At 45.6% G+C, this 19407-nt stretch overlaps 1 protein-coding gene across 9 annotated transcripts in view; it reads right to left on the reverse strand.

Annotated features, from left to right (window-relative positions):
• Positions 1 to 19407, reverse strand: part of ARVCF (armadillo repeat gene deleted in velocardiofacial syndrome) — a 521911-nt gene that overhangs the window by 262656 nt on the left and 239848 nt on the right. Inside the window, exon 1 of one of the 9 annotated variants that reach the window (XM_019506986.1) lies at positions 4068 to 4177. The exons of the other annotated variants lie outside the window; for them this stretch is intronic. The gene's annotated coding sequence lies outside the window, so the exon portion shown is untranslated. Of the gene's footprint in view, positions 1 to 4067; positions 4178 to 19407 lie in introns of those variants that run through there. 9 annotated transcript variants of the gene reach the window in all.

Genomic DNA, 19407 nt, shown 5'->3' on the forward strand with positions numbered 1-19407 from the left:
TCACGCACAATGCTAGGGCTGAAAAAAGGGGCTCATCATGTAAATAATGCTCTAAATTTTGCACCAAGCAGAGTGCACTTGATAGGCATTTTTCAGTATCCTTAAAAGATAATAAATCAACTTTTACATTCAATCTGCCTCTCTCCATCTGGTCTGTTTCATGCCATAGCTAAGAATCAAATTGACAGGAAGTGGTGCAAATAGGACAAGGAGAAGCACAGGCATGGAAGGCTGCCTAAACCTGCACGCACCTTTTTACGGGATCTTTGGAGAGAGGCAGTGTGAGCTTGAAATATATTTATCTGTAAATTTACAGCTGAGCTGGCAGACTTACAGGCTTACAAGAAAAAAAAAGACTGCATTTAAATAAACCTATGTTTCTAAAGTAAGGGTGTTTTTAAGACAGAACTCCTTTGCATGGCTCTGAGATAGTCCCCAAAAGACAACACATCATGTTAAAAATTCAGACTTAGTCAAATCAGCCAATTATTGCCACTCTTTCATAACAGGACATCTTAAAATTTTAAGCATCTGTCCCCTTGATGAAAAGTGCCTGAGGGGGATTCTGATCTCAGTGCAGACTGTGATGACCTGGCTAAGCAGGAAACTGCTATTTTCAGCAGCTCCCTCATTACTGACTTGTTTTCCTCCAGGAAGGACACACAGGCACATCCCCTTCTCCTGGCCAGTAGTGGGAACAAGGCACCGACTCTAATGAAAGACCTTGATCCAGGACATAACCTTACTCATGGGGAGGGGCAAACTCATGACAAAACTGGGAACATCAGGGAAGCCAAATACAAAGGAAACTGCTAGGGGAGTACATCAAAGCCTTCCCAAGGGAAAAGTAGGAACTGCTATTGTTTTACACTAAAATGCAAGTGTTTTAGCCTCTGGTATTTTTGGCTTCTGCCAACGCCAGAAGAGCACTCTTTTCATTTAGCCGCAATTCCAAGTCATTTCAGGACCCACCACAACTAGTGCCCGTAGGACCTAGCCAATTGAGTGCCTTCTCTGCTTGCCTCAGAGTCATTACACTCAGAGTATTAACTTAGAGACTGGTGTACCACAGTGCTGAGTACTGTAGCAGTTACAATAGTCACTATTTGCAGAAGATTCCTCTCTACCACGATGTCCTAAATTGCTGAGGCATGCACATAAGCTATACACATGCAGGAGAGAAATATATCTGCAGTTATGGTCTTGAAGATGGAACAATCCAGATGGATATAAAGTTTGCCATCTCCCCTGAGGGAGGTTATTTCCTGGATCAAGATCTTTCATTAGAGATTGTGCCTTGTTCCCACTACTGGTCCAAAGGGGATATGCCTGTGTGTCCGTTCTGGAAGAAAACAAAACATTATATCCATCTGGATTGTTAACTTTATCGTTCATATATATATTCTCAAATTCTCTCAAATTCAGTGAGAAGTTTTGAGCCAAAAGACTCACTAGCACTGCTGGGACAGCACTTTGATAGCATCTTCAACAAACTATTTTACAATAATGTTGCAAGAACAGGCAATCAGCACAATCTCATTTTCTAAACTTTGGTTTGTATTAGAAAAATAAACAAGCAGCACAGCAGAAGGTGCCCTGCTTATACAAAAAGACACATGCAGGTTGTATAAGCCATATCCAGCCTCAACAATCAAGGTCTACCTTCAATAGGAGAGGCAGAAGTTAAAAACGGAGCCCAAGAAAGGGACAAGAATGATAGTTGCAGTAGCAGTTGCTAAGCAAGGTGACCAAGCCTAGCCTGCGCATGACGAATTCAAGAGTATGAATTGACTGGGGGGAAAGTGGAGAATTAAGCAAGTAACTGGGAACTGAGGGACAAAGGAAGACATCATTAGGGGAACACAGAAGACTTGTGGACTCTGAGAGACAAGGCATGGAGAATCTGAAGAGGGGTGAGGGCAGGAATAGGATCAGGGAATGTATGTAGAAGGGTACTCCCTGTGCAAACTCTACATACACTTAATGCATTTCCGTGCATGTTGTCTACAGGTTCCCTGAAACATTTTGACTTGCCAGTGGTAGGTATGTCACACTTCAGTATGCTGGCTTCTTCCAGAAGTCTTCATCGGTTGCATTCTTTGGACAATGCTCACAAGCAACTTTTCATCTGCCACATCTCATACCATGCCGTAAACACTGTAAAGTGACTGATGGAAGTATTGCTGTCATTGCTGAAGCAACAGTAATATGGAAGCAGTTGAAGCCACCTTCAGTCTCACAGCTGGGCTGCTGGGCACCCTGCCTGCTTGCACTTAAGCCCAGAGAGAACAGGCTTTGCTCAGTCTGCCACTCATGCACAGACATTTGACTGGCCCAAGCTGTACCCTTATTCACCTGCTCCCTCCATGGGAAGAATGATTTAACTCCGACTATAGTGCCCTCTATCCATTGTAAAGAGGGAAAGAATAACCCACACAGCAGTTTCACGGACAGCAAGTGGAAGCCTTCATGGTAGTCCGGCTTCTGAAAAGCTTCCTGCCAAAGCAAATTTCACTTAGAGCAGCAATTCTCAACTGAAGAATGCCACGGTACCTTGTGAAGCCACAAGATCCTCTCAAGAGTGTTGTGTGGTATCATTCAATACTAACACTGTTAAATATGCACATGCCTACATGTGATTCATAGGATAAACCCAAAGGCCGCGTCCCCACAAGCAAGAATGTGTGCTTTGTGGTGTCTCAAAGGCTTTTGAGGCACTGCAAAATGCATACAGCACATGTGAAAAGGTTCTTCTCACTGAACATTTGCAGCACAGAGCCAAAATTAGATACCAAGAAATCCCAGTTTCTAAAAAAAAATGATTAAAAAACCAAAATGGGGCGGTGCATGTGGCTGCAGTGTGTGCTCCTGAAACTGGAGCCTAGCCAGCCAGAGCTGTACTCTGGCTGCTAGCCAAGCTCCGTGCACCCAGACCAATGCCGCTGCAGCCTGGGAGGCCCCAGGGCCCAGGTAAGGCTGCCCAGGTGCTGGCCCCAGCCTTCCCTACCCCACGAGGCAATCTGCCAGGAGCCAGAGTGCACGTGCAGGACAGTTCCCTGGGAACATGTAGCAGTGGCACAACTATGTGCCACTGCTTTTTGTCCCCAGGGAAGCACGTGTGTGTGCTCATTGGGACACAGCCAGAGGCTTCAAATAGGAATCCAGAGCATCAAAACTATTCTGCCATGTTGTGGTCTTCCTGAGTTCTTTGCAACAGAAGAACTGCTTCTAGTATTTTTCTGATGTTAAACAACTGGTGAATGCCAACAGCTGGCATTTTTTGAGGGGGGCCTTGAGTCTAAAAAAAAAGAAAAAGACTGAGAACCACTGCATTAGACTGAACAGAGGACAGAAGTTGAAAAAGCAGAAAAACCCATACCTAACTTCACTGAGGGGCAAAACAATGTATTTAGAAACTGAAAGGCCAGGCATAAGTTTTCCCTTTCTGGCCACTCATACAAACAGAAACAAAACACAAAAAAGCAAACATGCACATTTTGTACTCGCAGGGTCTGAGACTTTTCACATAAAGTTCTGAAATGTTTTCCCCACATGGAGAATCAAAAGTTAAGACTGCTTTTCAGACCAGCAAGTGACACCTCTTCTGCTGTAGCTGCTACGCGTTGCCCTCTTTTCCCCCCAGTGCAGTTCGTCACCAGACCTGGTGCTGAGACGAACATGCTACTGGATGGCTTCATCAGTAACAGGGGTAGACGTTCCTGCTGGGTAAGACTCCCAGCTCTGCAGAACTGGCACCAGGTCTTTGTGCTCCTTAAGAATTGCTCAAATATGTTTTGAGTTTTGTTGGGTTGTTTTTTTTAAACAAGTGTTTTAAATCTAATAAAAAAAACAAGGGAAGGCACCTTAGTAAAAACGGACACAAAACCCACAGTGCAGGAGCTTCACTTTCAGACTCCTCCTTCAGAAAAAATAAACTAAAAAGCCCCATGTCACAGAAGGATCTCAGCACTTTGTAGATATTCCAGACACAGGAGAAAGAAGAAAAATAAAGACATTAATATGAAGGCAACAACGAACTGCAGTGCAGTGCAATTAAGGTACCTTACCGTCACATCAACATGCACACTACATGCTCTTTATGTCAGATGAGAAACGTGAAGTTGGAATTATTCAGTCCCACTGGAACAGAAAGCTACCATCAGTTCCAGGAACAAGCGGAAACATTTCTGCACTTGAACAGCTTTGGTCATGTATAAAAAAAAATACAGAACTCTTTCTGTCCCTTTAAATGCTAGAAATTTCACAGGGAGCATTTCCCAACAATGATCCTCCCACACTTGGCTAAATAATTTGTTGCCATTCCAAATGCCTCTGGAAACATCAGCAGGATCTGCATACCACAATTAAGAGCTGGCAAGTGCTCAACCACAGTGTTGAACTACCAAATGATGTTTGTCCTCCAATTATCATAGAGCCACTACCTCCCAAAAACACTCCTCCTGCTCTCCATTCACCAACCGGCACGGCTGCAACTTTGGAACAGCTGTAGCACATGTACTGCACTGTCTTCATGTAACACATGACATTGCAAAGTTACTGTGTGCCCTGCAAATCAAATTTAGCTCCCCAATTTGTGGGGACAGCAAGAGTTGTCTTAAGTCGTCTAGATTTTCAAGACCCTTCCCCACACAGCCACAAAAGCACCATCTCCTGCAATGTTCCTGACTCTGGCAGTCAAAGGGAATGAATGAGAACATGGGCCACTAAGTGAGTTCACTCAGTGCTTTCTGTCTGCATCTGTCACCACTGCTGGGTCAGAGGCTCCCAACAAACCAGGACAGCTCTGTAATAATCTCAGCATTCAATACTGTGCTTTACATAGTTAGAAGCAGAAAAAAAAGTATGTGAAAACAATACGATATATCCATATGTGGGTATGTCAAACCTTCCTTCCCCACTCTGTGGGACATTTTTATGCTGGTATAGCATATATCTGTTTTGCACACCAGTGCCCAGGGCCAGGGCTGCCAGGCCCCAGGGTGGGGTGGCAGGAGCCCGCAGCCAGCAAGCAAGTGGGGAGGAGTGGTGGTGGCAGCAAGAAGGGACAGGCGAGCAGGGGTGTGAGCATGAGGCCCAGGCTGGAGGGGTGGCAGGAGTGCAGGGCCCGGGGTGGCAGGACCCAGGCAGGTTGTCCCCTGCTCTAGGCTGCAGTGGGGCCGAGCCTGCAGAGCCCCCCCTGCCCCCTGGGCTGCAGCCCATGCCCAGTTCTGGTCACACACTCACCCACAAGGCACGAAAACTGTCCTGAGCCTGTAGCAATCTGGCGGCGGCAGATAGTTCCAGTGTCGGGTACCCTAGAGGGTGCCCCCACTAGGCAGAGCAGGGTGCGGGTGGTGGTGGGTGGGTGGCCCCACTGCTTCCCACGTGCCAGCCGGAGCCCTGCTGTGTGGGGTCTGGGCCGGCAAGTTGTGAGGAACCAGTTATATTTATTCACATTAAATCCTTTGGGGAACTAGGTTTTACTTAACGCTGTTTCACTTAGCACTCTGTTTTTCCGGGACCAATTAAGAACATTAAGCGGGGGTTGCCTGTAACCTGTTTTCATTGACCAAACTAACCACCCCATGTAACTTGCAGCACTGTAGATTTACCCCAGATCTTTCCCAGGGTAACACAACACCAGTTTTAGTAAATTAGCTGTAAATGAGTCTACTCATTTAGTAAATGAGTCTGGAGCTAAGTACACACACATTCAAGAGGTTAAACTGGGTTCAGAATGGCTGTCTGATTTAAACTTAGCACATCCCAGTGCTGACCTTACACTTACAGACCCAGTCTCAGTGACTGGCAATCAGCTGAAACTCGTAACTGTACAGAAGTTGCATTCACACAAACCGATCTAAAATTGCAGAACCTGGCTTAAGATAAACCTGGATGAGTGTGGTATCAAATTTCTTCAATATACATCAAACTGGAGCGTGGAACTTCTGCACACTTTCCTTGCACAGCCCTGGGGCTGGGAAAACCCAGCCACTGGTCCCAGCCACGGGGCTACTCTTTTCATGCCTTCCCCCCCACCCCCATGGGAGGAGGAGCAGGAGGGATGGGAGTGTAGGTTTCCCATCAAGGTCAGGGGGCTAAAAGTAGCCCCTGATCTCACAAAGATTCCCCACAGACCCCATAAACCCCCCTGATCCCACCAGACACTCCTGGACTCCAGCAAACCCCATGGATTCCCTCCCCACTGGTGGGTCTCGCCTGCCCTGCCCCAACCCACCTGTGGGTCTCACCTGCCCCCTCCACCCCTTCTAGGTCACACCTCCCCCCCATTCCTTGGCAGGCCCCTGATCCACTCCAGCCTGCTGGATCCCCAGACCCCCTGCAAGCCCCCACGTTCCAACTTACTGGATACTGGGTAGCCATTTTGAACCAATTTAACATCCGCCTAATGCCCCCAAATGTCTATACTTAGCCCATGTGTCCTTTCCTTTACTACAGTGTAAAGGTGGGCCATGCAGGTATAAAAGTGTTGTACATCCAGGAGTTACGCCTTATCAGAGTCATCGCTCAAATATGAAGTTTGTGCCACTGTTGGGACAAAGATTCACATACAATACTACTTTGGAAATAAAAGTATACTCAAACAGTACCAGCTTATTACTAAGCATGAAATGATACATAAATGTAGCATCCATTATGGTACAAAAAGCCCTGACCCTTGCGTTTTTTCTGTCATTACAGGACTCCATAATTTTGACTTTATTACAGCTCCATTATCATATGAGTTTAACTCCATTATCGTATGAGCTCTCCATTATCATATCAGCCCTACTTTTTCCATGGGAACATCTAAATGTAAGAAATATGAACATTAGAAGGATAAGAAGCAAGCCACAAATCTGAGTTCTGTGCATCCATGGCAATTCTGATCCAATTTCAGCTTTGGATAGTGGAAGTGAAACATTCTATTTAATGAATGAAGACTGATGGATCTGTATCATTTGCACAAAATTAAAGGTTTCCATCCTGAACTCCCAATGACCTCACAACAAAAGCATCAACACTGACCTGATAGGGCCAGATATCCCAAAGGCAATCCATTAAACCCTACTGGGTTGATGGTCCATGAAATAGAGTCTCTTAAGGGGCAAAATGGCCTTGACATGACAGATACTCAAGACCATGAAGGACTCATCAAGAAATCAGCATTTAGCAATTTTTTGCTTAACATAAGCACCACCATTATCTTCTTCAGAACTCTGCAGCAGCTACTACTGCCTGACAGAAATGAAAATGTTTTATAATATGACAAAGATATATTTTCATTGAGCGTGTTTATTCTTTTAAAAAGTTGCTGAAGGAACATAAAATGGAATTTAGCTTCAAAAAATGCTTTGTCCTAATTTTTGTGGGTTAAACCACAAACCTATTTTGGGACTGAAAAAATCAAGATTAATCTCCCTTTAATTCACAGTGTCACAGAACACAAAAGTAGGACTTCTTAGCCTGAATTTTCTGGATTAGCTCTGTAAGACTTCAGCAGTTCTGTACCCTAGTTTTCTTTAGCACTGGTAAAACTAGAGCTAAAATTATCTGCATCACTCCCTACATAAAACATTCCATTTTAATTTAAAAAGACACTTAAAACAGCCCTGAAAGATGTACACACTTTCCTTTCTAAGTTGAAGCAAAAACTATTCCTACTAGCCTCTGGGACAATGGTGACATCCAAGATTTCCTCACTCGTGAAAGAGAAAAAGTCACTCTTAATGGTTAAACTGGCTGATAAAGAGCCAGGCAGGAACCTTATCAAGCATATAGTCTCATTTTATTTGCCAGTCTAGATAAAGGAGGCAGAATACAAGAAAGATGTACACAATATTTCATTTTCATTCATCTGCACCTGTTCCTAGGAAGTCCAAAAGGCTGGTGTTCAAAGCATCTATTTCTTACTCTGTTGGAGTAGAAAGCTATTTCACATGCTAATAAAATCATAACCAGAAAATATACCACCTGCATTTTCCCAATTCAGCAAATGGATTTTTCCTTCCCTCTTCCACTCTTCACATACACCTTTTACATATTTTGTGTGTGCAGAACCGACAGCCTTCCTAACTACAGAGGAAACAAAATATCCTTTTAGGATTCTCAGAGCAGACTGGCTAAAGCAAACTATCATCAGCTCGAGAATCTGCAAAGTTTATTTGTAACTTATAAATGGATCAAGAGAACCATAGAACAAAAATTTAACCACCATTTCACAATCAATTAAGTCAAATTAAATTTCCCTAAGCAAAAACAAAAGCCTAGTCATGTGGAAACTGTAAATAGTCTGGTTGAAAAGACCACACACAGGGAACTATGCCAGCTATTAAAACCTGAAAGTGGATGCGCCTTACAATTGTTTTCTTTGAAGCTGCTCACTCAAACTTCCTCCTACACCCACAAAAGAAACACAAGTTTACTATTTCCCATACATCTGGGGTTTACATGGCAAAATATTTAGTAAAGCCCTAGCTAGGAAATGTATGAGTTAGGATCACCAGTCAAGGGATATAGAAAGGTTTGCCCTTATAAATCTTCTGGTGCAAAACAGAATAACCATAGCCGGCATCTTTGAGAGATTCAAATATTTATTCAAGTTACTGAAAATTAATGTTGGCACCTGACTCAACACGTTCAAGTTTGACCAATTTGGCCTATAATTTAATTTTTATTTTTGATCTAAGTCAGGGTTTTTCAACCTTTTTTAAGAAATCCCCCTTCTGGTGACAGCAGCCAGACACAGAATGGGGGAGGGAGGCTTCCACGCGGCTGCTACTGCCACCACCCACCGCCACCGCTACCGTGCTCCGCGTCCCCACGGCTGGTGGCTCCACAGGCTGCCGATGGGCCTCACACCCAGCCAATCACGCCGCATATCAGCAGCCCGCAGAGCCACACATAGACCGGCTGTGGGAACCTCTGGTTGACAACCCCTAACCTAAGCTTTCAAAAGCTAAATATGCACATCTGTTGGAAAAAGAAGAGAGAATCATTTAAGAACAATGATGGATAACAGAGGACATACGCTTTGATTGTGTTTGTACAGTCCTTATCACAATGGATCAATGACAAAGACTCTTACATATCTCAATAATACACATCACAAACAATAATGATTTTGTTAAATATAAATATGTTACAAAAAAGCCTCCTAGAAAGGATGATGTGGGGAGAGATCACACGTGGGGTTAGGCAGGTTTAAGCAGGTAAAGTTGGTAAAAGCTGAGCTGTATGTAACTGAAGACACCTTTTAATACTAAATGAAGCGGAGAGGCTTGAGAAATACAAAAATCAAAATTAATCTTAAGATCTTTTGCAGCCATGTTAACAAGGCACACTGCAAAACCTAGCACTGTGTATGTTTATCTAAATAGTTAATAAATCATCCCATTTAGAAAGAAAGCATTTCCTATCCCTAAGATGACACCACCTGAATTCAGGCCCCAATCACTGGAGCTTAAGCATATTTTAAGTGCTTTGCTAAACTGGTATCTCAGGCTACATGTTATATATATTATGTAAAAAATTTATACAATTCATAATTGTACATTGAAACAAATTTACATAATGTTACATATATTTACACATTATCTGTCATATTTATGCTTAATCATGCAATAAATTTACACCAGCCACACGTGCAAAGTAAGGTTGGCCACAAGCGCAAAGTAATTATCACAATTAACTGGTTAATCATGCAATAACTTTAGACCAGCCACACATGCAAAGTAATTATCATACTATAAAAATCACTGTCCAGCTATACAAGAGCCAACCAGCTACAAAGTAAGTGCCTGAAAACATGTATGAACTCTATAGCTGTTTTTTATCCAGATTTCATTTGGATGTGTGGCAGGGCCCTCAGAGATTTCCCTATCTTATACACTCCACAGGCAGCACTTAGTACACAATTTACATCAGACATTCTTGGCCCAGTTTTCAAAAAGAGGGAAGCGTTACCTAGATGTAAAAATGACCAAGAGTCGATAATGGACGAGTCAAGCCAGGGACTGAGAAAGATGTGATTGTATCAACTTCAGCTTAGGTCTGAAACACAGAACCGCAGGGAGGCTTTTATCTCATAGGGGGGAGAAGACAGACTTGGAAAGATAAATAAAAATCAATCTCTGATTTGCTTCAAATCACATAAAACAAATAAGCAGCCTTCTACAGCAGCTCATAATTTGTAACACAACCTGGACAGTCTTTCAACCATCTAAATTTAGGAATAAACTCCAGATTTTCTAGGTTACGCCTAAGATTTTGCTGATTTTTTTTGGCTTGTTCAGAGCAACATTTTTCAAGGTTTCAGGCCAATGGCCATCACCTAAAAATAGCATCCAAAAATATGCTGGGAAAAATATCTTTGCCACTGAAATTGTGGAGAATAAGCTTTCTTTTTATAAGTATGAAGCATTAAGTATACATATGAATTTCTCTAGCTGCACTCTTTCCACCTGATAGGCACCAACTAAGAAAACCAAGGATTTTAGCATTCATACCTGCAAACAACTATGAATGCAAGAATAACTATCATCTATATTCAGGACTTAAACAGCTAGCATTATTTTCTCACAGCGGCACAAGACAATCAGTAAGAACAAAGGCAGGAATTTTCCGTTTTCCATCAAGACGGGCAGAGGCAGATAAAAAGGACACTTTAATACAGTCCATCGACTGGATGCCTACTAATTTCACAACACAATTTCCCCCCAAAATAAAAAACTGTGATTTGAAAGATGGGAAGTCCCAGTGGGATGGTATACCCACACTCTCGCACAAAACACATCTGAGGTAAATTTAGATCAGTACTTAGAAGCCTAACTTTGTGAACCAGGAGATGCAATTCTTAGCTACATTGAACATTTGGGCTAAGTACAGGAATTTGGGGAGGTGAAATTAGGGTCAAAATGGCTGCCTGATATAAACTTAGCTCATCCCGGTGCCGACCTTACATTTACAAACCTGGTCTCAGTGACCGGCACGCGCATGATCAGAGGTCAGGAAAACAGGCCTTATGATGAGAGGCTGAGAGCCATGGGGCTATTCAGCCTGGAAAAGCGCAGGCTCAGGGGTGATCTGGTGGCCACCTGTAAGTTTATCGGGGTGCTCATCAGGATTTGGGGGAACGACTGTTCACCAGAGCGCCCCAAGGGATGACACGATCGAACGGTCACAAACTCTGCCGCGACCGGTTCAGGCTGGATGTAAGAAAGGACTTCTTCACTGTCCGAGCCCCCAAGGTTTGGAACAGACTGCCGCCGGAGGCAGTTCAAGCACCCACTTTGAACGCCTTCAAGACACATTTGGATGCTTATCTTGCTGGGATCCTATGATCTCTGCTGACTTCCTGCCCCTGGGGCAGGGGGCTGGACTCGATGATCCTCCGGGGTCCCTTCCAGCCCAAATGTCTATGAAAAACCCGTCTAAACCTGTAACCAGACATTAGTTCCACACACACAATCCAGTTTAAGAACTGCAGATCCCAATTTAAATCAACCTGGATCTACACAGTATCAGAATCATTCGATTTAGGTCAAACCAGTGCGTGGAACTGGTCCACTTCCCCTGCACAGCCCCGGGGCTGGGAAAACCCAGCCACTGGCCTCAGCCCTGGGGCTGCTCTTTTCACCACCACACTCCTGCACTGGGCTATTTTTTGCTCCGCTGCCCCTTCTTTCCCTTTCCCCTCTGCCAGCCAACCCTCTCAATCCCCATCCCAAAAGCCACTCCGGACACAGCTGCTTTTATCAGCGTTTGCCACTGCTGGAGCTAAGTGCTGGTGCAGGGAGCAGCAGGAGGAATGGGAGTGTAGGTTCGCTGCAAGGACCTCACCCCACCCATGGCTCATGCTGGCTCCCCACCCCACCCATGGGGTGTGCCTGCTCCCTACCCCACCTGCGGATCATGCCTCTCCTCCATCCCCCAGCGGGCTCTCAATCCCCTCCAGCCTGCTGGAGCCCCCAACCCCCCACCTAGTCCCCACCCTATTCTGACTTACCTGATATTGGCCAGCCATTTTGATCTGATTTAGCCTCCCCCTAAAGCCGCCGAATGTCTGTACTTGGCCATATACATGGTAGTACTTTCCAGTTGTTAATAAACATAATATTCACCTGAGCCTGTTTGCTCCAAGTTTAAAGCTATGAAGTTTCCTAGGTAAATATATCCCTTCTCTTTCTGATATATCCTCTCTATGAGCTTTTAAGCAAAGGTAAAAAAAAAAAAAAAAATATATCGTCTGAAAGCTCTGGTCCAACAGTTAGATTCCTCTAAAGCCTTAATAATAAGGTTGTCCCTTAGATAATCTCAAGGTTATATTCATTTCCTTCCTCATTGCAGAGCACTGTATCTAGTATATCTAGCATATTTCTACCTTAGCTCAGTCACAATAAATTTGATAGTGTTGACAACAGACCTCATTTCTGGAGTATATTTTCACTGTGCCAAGTGAGCAGCAACTCTTTCAACAATGAATTTTAAAAGCCAGTGCATGTACACATGTGTACATACAATGGTTCACAGTACTCACACTCCTATATCTCCTTCATAGTTTCATGGTTAGTAGGGTTGGAAGGAACCTGAGCAGATCATCAAGTCTGACCCCCTGCCATGGGCAGGAAAGGATGCTGGGGTCAAATGATCCTGGCTAGGTGACTCTCTAGCCTCCTTTTGAAGACTCCCAAGGTAGAAGCAAGCACCACTTCCCTGACAGTGAAGTAACGCCTCCTGATGTCCAGCCTGAACCTACTCTCAGTCAACTTATGGCTGTTATTCCTAGCTACTCCTGGTAGTGCTCGGGGGGAACAGGGTCTCTCCCGTTCCCCACTGGTCCCCCTTGGTAAGTTTATAGACAGCCACCAGATCCCCTCTCAGCCTTCTCTTGTGGAGGCTGAACAGGTTCAGGTCCCGTAGCCTCTCCTCGTAGGGCCTGCCCTGCTGCCCCCTGATCATGCGAGTGGCCCTCCTCTGGACCCTCTCCATGTTGTCCACATCCCTCCTGAAGTGCGGCGCCCAGAACTGGACGCAGTACTCCAGCTGTGGCCTAACTAGTGTCGCATAGAGGGGGAGGATCACCTCCTTAGACCTGCTCGAGATGCATCTGTGGATGCATGACAAGGTGCGGTTGGCCTTCCTGACTGCATCCCCACACTGCTGGCCCATGTTCATCTTGGCATCAATGATGACTCCAAGATCCTTTTCCACCTCCGTGCTGACAAGAGGGGAGTTCCCCAGCCTGTATGTATGGTGCCGATTGTTCCTCCCCAGGTGCATCACCTTACACTTGTCTGTGTTAAACCCCATCCTATTCTCCTCTGCCCATCCTTGTAACATATCTAGGTCCAACTGTAGCCTGTTGCTCCCCTCTATTGTGCCCACTTCCCCCCACATCTTAGTGTCATCCGCGAATTTGAACAGGGTGCTTTTTACCCCCTCGTCCAAGTCGCTGATGAAGATGTTGAACAGTGTGGGCCCAAGGACCGAGCCCTGGGGGACCCCACTGCCCACATCCCTCCAGGTCAAAAAAGACCCGTCCACCACCACTCTCTGAGTGCAGCCCTCCATCCAATTTGTGACCCATCTGACTGTGTAGGCATCAACGCCACAATCACCTAATTTTTTAATGAGAATGGGGTGAGAGACAGTGTCGAAGGCCTTCATAAAGTCCAGAAAGACTATGTTCAATGCTAACCCTGCATCTAAGGATACACAGAAGGCGACCAGGTTGGTCTGACAGGACCTGCCTTGAATGAACCCACGTTGTTTGCCCCTAAGCATGATCTCCCCCACTGGCCCCTCGCAGATGTGCTCCTGGAAAATTCTCTCGAAGAGCTTCCCCAGGACCGAGGTGAGACTAACGGGCCTATAGGTTCCTGGGTCCTCCTTCCTTCCTTTTTTTTGAGGAAAAACAGCTCTTCACACAGACCCTGTTCTCTTCCTTTCATCAAATATCATTCCAGGTCCACTTTGTACAAATGCAACCTGTCTTGTTTCAACCTTATGAGCTTGAGTGTACACTAGTAAAAGCCCCAATCCTCCCAGTCAGATCCATACATGCAGAAACCCAAGCTAACGCTGATCCCATGGAAGGATCAGGACCTGCATTTGCAAAGCTAGGTAATTTTCATGCCAGCTCAGTGTCAGTTGTACTTTACATCTCTGTGCATGGCTACTTTTGGTACCATTGCCTTCAATGGTTAATTCCCCCATTTTATACACATTTCTCCACAATGTTGACATGGCTTCTTGTAATGCCATCAGGCTGACATCCACAGTCACCTTATAAGAAACAGCCCCTCATTTAGACATGTCTTATGCCCTAATGTACCTTACACTAATCCAGCCCCTGGTTGTTACTGCCAACCATGGAGATGAATCCATTACACTGGACATCAAAATTCTTCATTCTGTACATTCCAGCTACTATGGTTTTTTGAAAAAGTGGCTGGAATTTCATACCACAAGGAAACCAATATCACTAGCTTGAGCAAGAAATTGCACAACACTAGGACAAACCAGACAAGAATTCCTATTTGATCCTGCCACAGCAATTCAATTCTGATCAGATGTGACCCTACTACTCCAGTCTCTTCTGATTAGAGACTGCCAGTGGTGCTCACTGGGTGTATCTACACAAGATGCTTTACTGAGCAGTAGACTAACCTATTGCACATTAAACCATCACTGTCTACAAGTGTGCAGCATTTACTATGCAGTAAATTAGTCTACTGCACAATTGGCCACTACCTGTAGATACATGTATTACATTTACTGTACCGTAGCTACTGCGCAGTAACACATGCAAATTGCTCCTGATCAGCCTAGGCAGCAGAAAGCAGGGAAACTCTCCCATCCCTCTCCAGCTGCCTGCTTTCCAGCCCAGCAGATCAGAGCACGGTGCTAGGAAATTGTCCCCTGCCAAAGGCAGCTGCCTGCTTCCCAACCCTGTGCCCTGATCTGGTAGTAAAGGTGCAGGGCTGGGAGGCAACTGCCCCAGAGGCAGGACAGCTCCCCACACCCCCTGGAACCCAGGCTTGACCCTAATGCCCCCTGCCAGCCCAGGGCTTGCATCTGGGGGAGGCTGGCTGCTGTAGAGGGTCAGAGCAGGACAGGAGTAGCCCTGCACTGAACTGCTCCCATTGGAAGCAAATTTGCTCCTGATGGGTACACATCTAGATGCACTCCCAGTGAAACCTTATTGCACCTTATTTTACTGTGCAGTAAGCTTGAAGTGCATTAATACCACATGTAGATGCACCCACTGTTGGCTAACCTCAAAAGCTAGGGAACTTGAAGAGAGAAATCCTACACTGACCACATCTATGCATGACTGGCAAAGCATTTAGGTAGGCCATATTCTACAGCAGGGCTCAGCAGCGTACAGCCCGTGAGCCGAATCTGGCCCATGGAGCGGCAGGACTCTGCCTACAACTCACATTAGGGTTGAGCAGCAAGAAGCTATCCTAGGGCCGGGGACTTAGAAGCTGCACCCATGCTGCTGCCACTTCTCTTTGTCCTCCCTCCCTCCTCCCCTGAGGCTGCAGTGCGTGCACAGCTCTCAGCTGTAGGGGAGCAGCACTAGGGCTGGGGATCTGGAAGCTGTGCCCATGCCTCCTCCTCTGCCTTCTGGTCCTTCCTTCCCTCTGCCCATGGCTGCAGTGCAAGCACAGCTTCCAGCTGGAGAGGAGCTGAGCCAGGATCAGGCTAGGTAAAGGGAAGGGAACAAGCAGCAGCAGCTGCATGGAAGCAGCTTCCAGATGCCAGGCCTCAGTGCAGTTCCTCTCTGGCTGGAAGCTGTGCTTGCACTGCAGCTGGGGAGCTGGGAGAAACAGTGGCAGCACTCGCAGTTCCCAGTTGTATGGCTCCAGTGGGGGCACTACGAATGTCTTCCTGCCACTGATATGCCCACTAAAGCCACCCAAACCAAACAGGGCCAGGGATGAGGTGCTCCACCCTGCGGCATGCAAACTTTCCCAACCCCTGATCTATATGATGTACAGGGCATTTCACAGTGCATAAAGAGAGACAAGCAGGGAGGAACAGCCAGTGGTACCTACTTCCCTTGTTTCCAAGGCTCTCTACACAGGAGCAGATATACTTCTACAGGTGCTAAATTCTGGCTGCTGGTTACAGGTGGCCCTCCATGTCAACAGCCAGAATATAAACAGCTCTTCAAAACATCAGCATATTTTGCCATTAAGCCCTGAGAGCTAAAGCAATCCCGCTACCACTGTTGAAGTCTTCCCTGTCAGAAGTCAATGCCGGACAGTGCACAACACAGCTGGCTCTCTTAATCACCACCATAAACTATACACAATATGCATAGTCCTGCAACAGCCCAGGCTGCAATTGCTGCTCAAAAGGCATTCCTACCTGTACAGCTGGAGGGATGGCGAGCCTCCAGGGAACGATGCTGCAGTGTGCCTAAGTACCAGAGAAGGTGAGTGCCAGCGCTGGAAAGCTGTGCTGAAATACAAGCTACATTTTTCAAAAGCACCTAGGGAGGTGCACACCCAACCCCTCTTAATTTCTATTGGGACTCAGTCCCTAACTCCATGGTCTTTTGAATATCCCACCCACTGATGGAATTACAATGGCCTCAAGGAGTTTTGCTAAGACAGAGCAGAAGAGTGATGACTATTTGTGGTTTCTTTTAAGACAGAAAATCATTTTCCCCTCCAAAACAGGAGAAACTGGCCCACAGATTCACTACCTCTAATACCAAGATTGTTTTCATATACTGATAAATACAGCAAAAGCGTGATTATTTAGCACCTCTTTGAGGCTAGAATGCTTTCCCCTGAGTCCTCAGACTATCAAATCTTCCTGACATGCATTTTACAAGAAGCTATGTGCATCTCGTCTAAATTAAACAGCTCGTTATTAGGCTGTAACCAGAGGGTCTCTTTCTCTGCACAACCCTGAAATCCACTGGACTGAATCTGTCTAGGAAAAAATAAAATACGAGTTTAGAAGGCAGTGGTTTTGACCCTTCAAAGTCCAGGGTTCAAACCTGAACTGAATGCTGCACCCATTTTCTCCAGGGTAACGATACTGAGATAATAACCACTCAATTGGTCCACGTAAGAGTGAAACTCAGTGCTGCAAATGAACCAGTACAAATAAATGCCATTCAGAGATAAGCAGCAACAGTTGAGAAGCTCAGTCACTGCCCGAGTGTTTACTTCTGAAAAGCAGCAGGCCAGTCCGGCTCCAATAGTGGTGAATGGGCAAACTCCTGTGAACTCCAGGGCCACAAGTTGGGTGCTAGGCTGCCTGCTAAAATGTCTGGAGCTTCCTGTTTCAGCTCAGACCAGACATGACAAAGGAGTGCTCCAGGAATCCTGCCCAAAAGCAGAAAGTGCAAGCACATTCAAAAAGAGAAAAGGTAATTTGGGGGGGTGAAGAGGAAGTTAACAGACCTTTCTCCACCCAGCCTCAGGAAAGGGCTGTTTCAAGTGGTTCCTTATTTTTCTTGGAACGGCTTCATCCTTCAAGAATAACAGAGACTTCATTTAGGAACCTGATCCTGGGCAGTGCCGCAGTCTGAACTCTGGTGACTGCTGCAGGGGAGCTGTATCCCATAGCATCAGTCTCCAAAGCAGAAGAAACCTTAAAGCAACATGTGCAACTGGTAGATAGTTCATTTGCTTTCCAGAGAGAGGATCCTGTGCAGTACCGTAGCAAGGGGGGAGTAAGCGGGGCGACCGCCCTGGGTGCCGAAGCAAAGGGGCGCCAACAGGCACTGCCCAGCCGGGGTGGAGCGCAGGATGGAGCTGCGAATGGCTTGTTTGGAGGGGGGTGGCGCAGGGAGGGGGGGGAATGACGGCTCCCACTGCTCTGTGCAAACCCGGGCAAGCTTGGGGGGTGCACAGGGTGAGGGCAGGCTGCTGCTACGGGCCCCAGGTGCCAAACTTCCTTGCCACGGTACTGATCCTGTGGCATTTCTCTCTCTCATTTCTGGAGTGGTGGTTTAGGGAAATCAGGCTCTGCAGCCATCTCCACTTTCACTATTGCTGCACCATGCCAGAAGCTGAAAAGGGTTCTCCTATTACAGGCCAAGGTGGCTGTCGCTTGAGCCCCTCAAAAAAAGAACATCAAGAATCGAATGCGTCTGAAACCCAAGATCTTCTGAAAATGACAAATTTCAAGCCTGTTTGAGTTACTAATGAGAGCATGTGGCAGTGCAGGATCAGCAAAGCAAGCAGCAGAGTTAGCTTGCAAGAAACACTGACCTCATAAAATATTTAAGCACATCGTGTTGACCACTGACAATACAATATTGTAAGACTGAACAATGAACTGCACGCACTCAACACGGTTCTTTCACAGCCCTTCAGCGGATATGAACCTTGTGTAGAGGAAAGAAAAACGAAACACTCTGCTCAGAAATACATCCCCTAATCTTATGCCACGTAACCTTAAAGGTATACCTGTAACATTCAGTATATTTACATTAAAAACAGACCAAATTAAAATGTGTAACTATTTAGGCAGCATACACAGCTTGTGAAGCCACCAAGCTTCTGGAAGAAACATACAGCCTGTGTAAGGTGGAGACGCATGAAAAACGGACACTGAAAACAAAACGTGCGGCACCTACCTCAAACTGAGAAGGTAAGTAGTCAGGGTTCTGCTTTGAAGCTGGGCAAAACAAACAAGCCTGAACTTTAATAACTGATAACACCTCCACCCCTGCCCAGGCATTCAATGAGCACCGATATAAACAGATTAAAATACAACAAAAACAAGTTTCAATGTGCCATCTGAAAATTCAAACAGCTAAAGCCAATTATCTGACAAGATAAAAACTGGGATGAGAAGGTCTGGTCACAGATTTCATGTATTCTTTGTCCCTATGACACATTGCTCTAGCACATTACCCAACCTAGAGACAAGGGTTTACAAACCAAGGACAAAGCTAAAGATGCAGCTTTCCTTCATCTCACCAACCTCAAACAATTCCCAGTAGAAACAGGGCCAACAGTGATCTTTCCTTTTAATAAGCTATCCAAGCGAGAGAAGGGGACGAGTATTTAGGTGCCTCAAGATTAGGCACAAACAGGCTGCATTCAGGGAATAGCACGTTCCAGGTGGAGCCTGCCTGAATCAGCTTTGTCTCCTTACTCAAAAAGACACTGGTGGGGAACTTCCATGGTGAGTAATGCCCTCCAGGAACATGTCCATCAACATGACTATCATGTAAGTTTTGTCATAGGCTCTGATTAAAAGGTTTAACAAAGTACTGCCTGCTTCTAGAGAGCCAACCCTTTCATAGACAGCCAACAGAAAGTTTAGTCAATGGACCGTGTTCACAATGACACTACTGATCATCTTTAAAACTATCACTTGGAACACTGCATTTAATGGTTTGGGATTTTTAACATTACAGCTCACCTA

The sequence above is a fragment of the Gavialis gangeticus genome, unplaced genomic scaffold (genome assembly GCF_001723915.1).
Source record: "Gavialis gangeticus isolate Ggan-Ray unplaced genomic scaffold, GavGan_comp1, whole genome shotgun sequence".
Lineage (NCBI taxonomy): Eukaryota > Metazoa > Chordata > Crocodylia > Gavialidae > Gavialis > Gavialis gangeticus.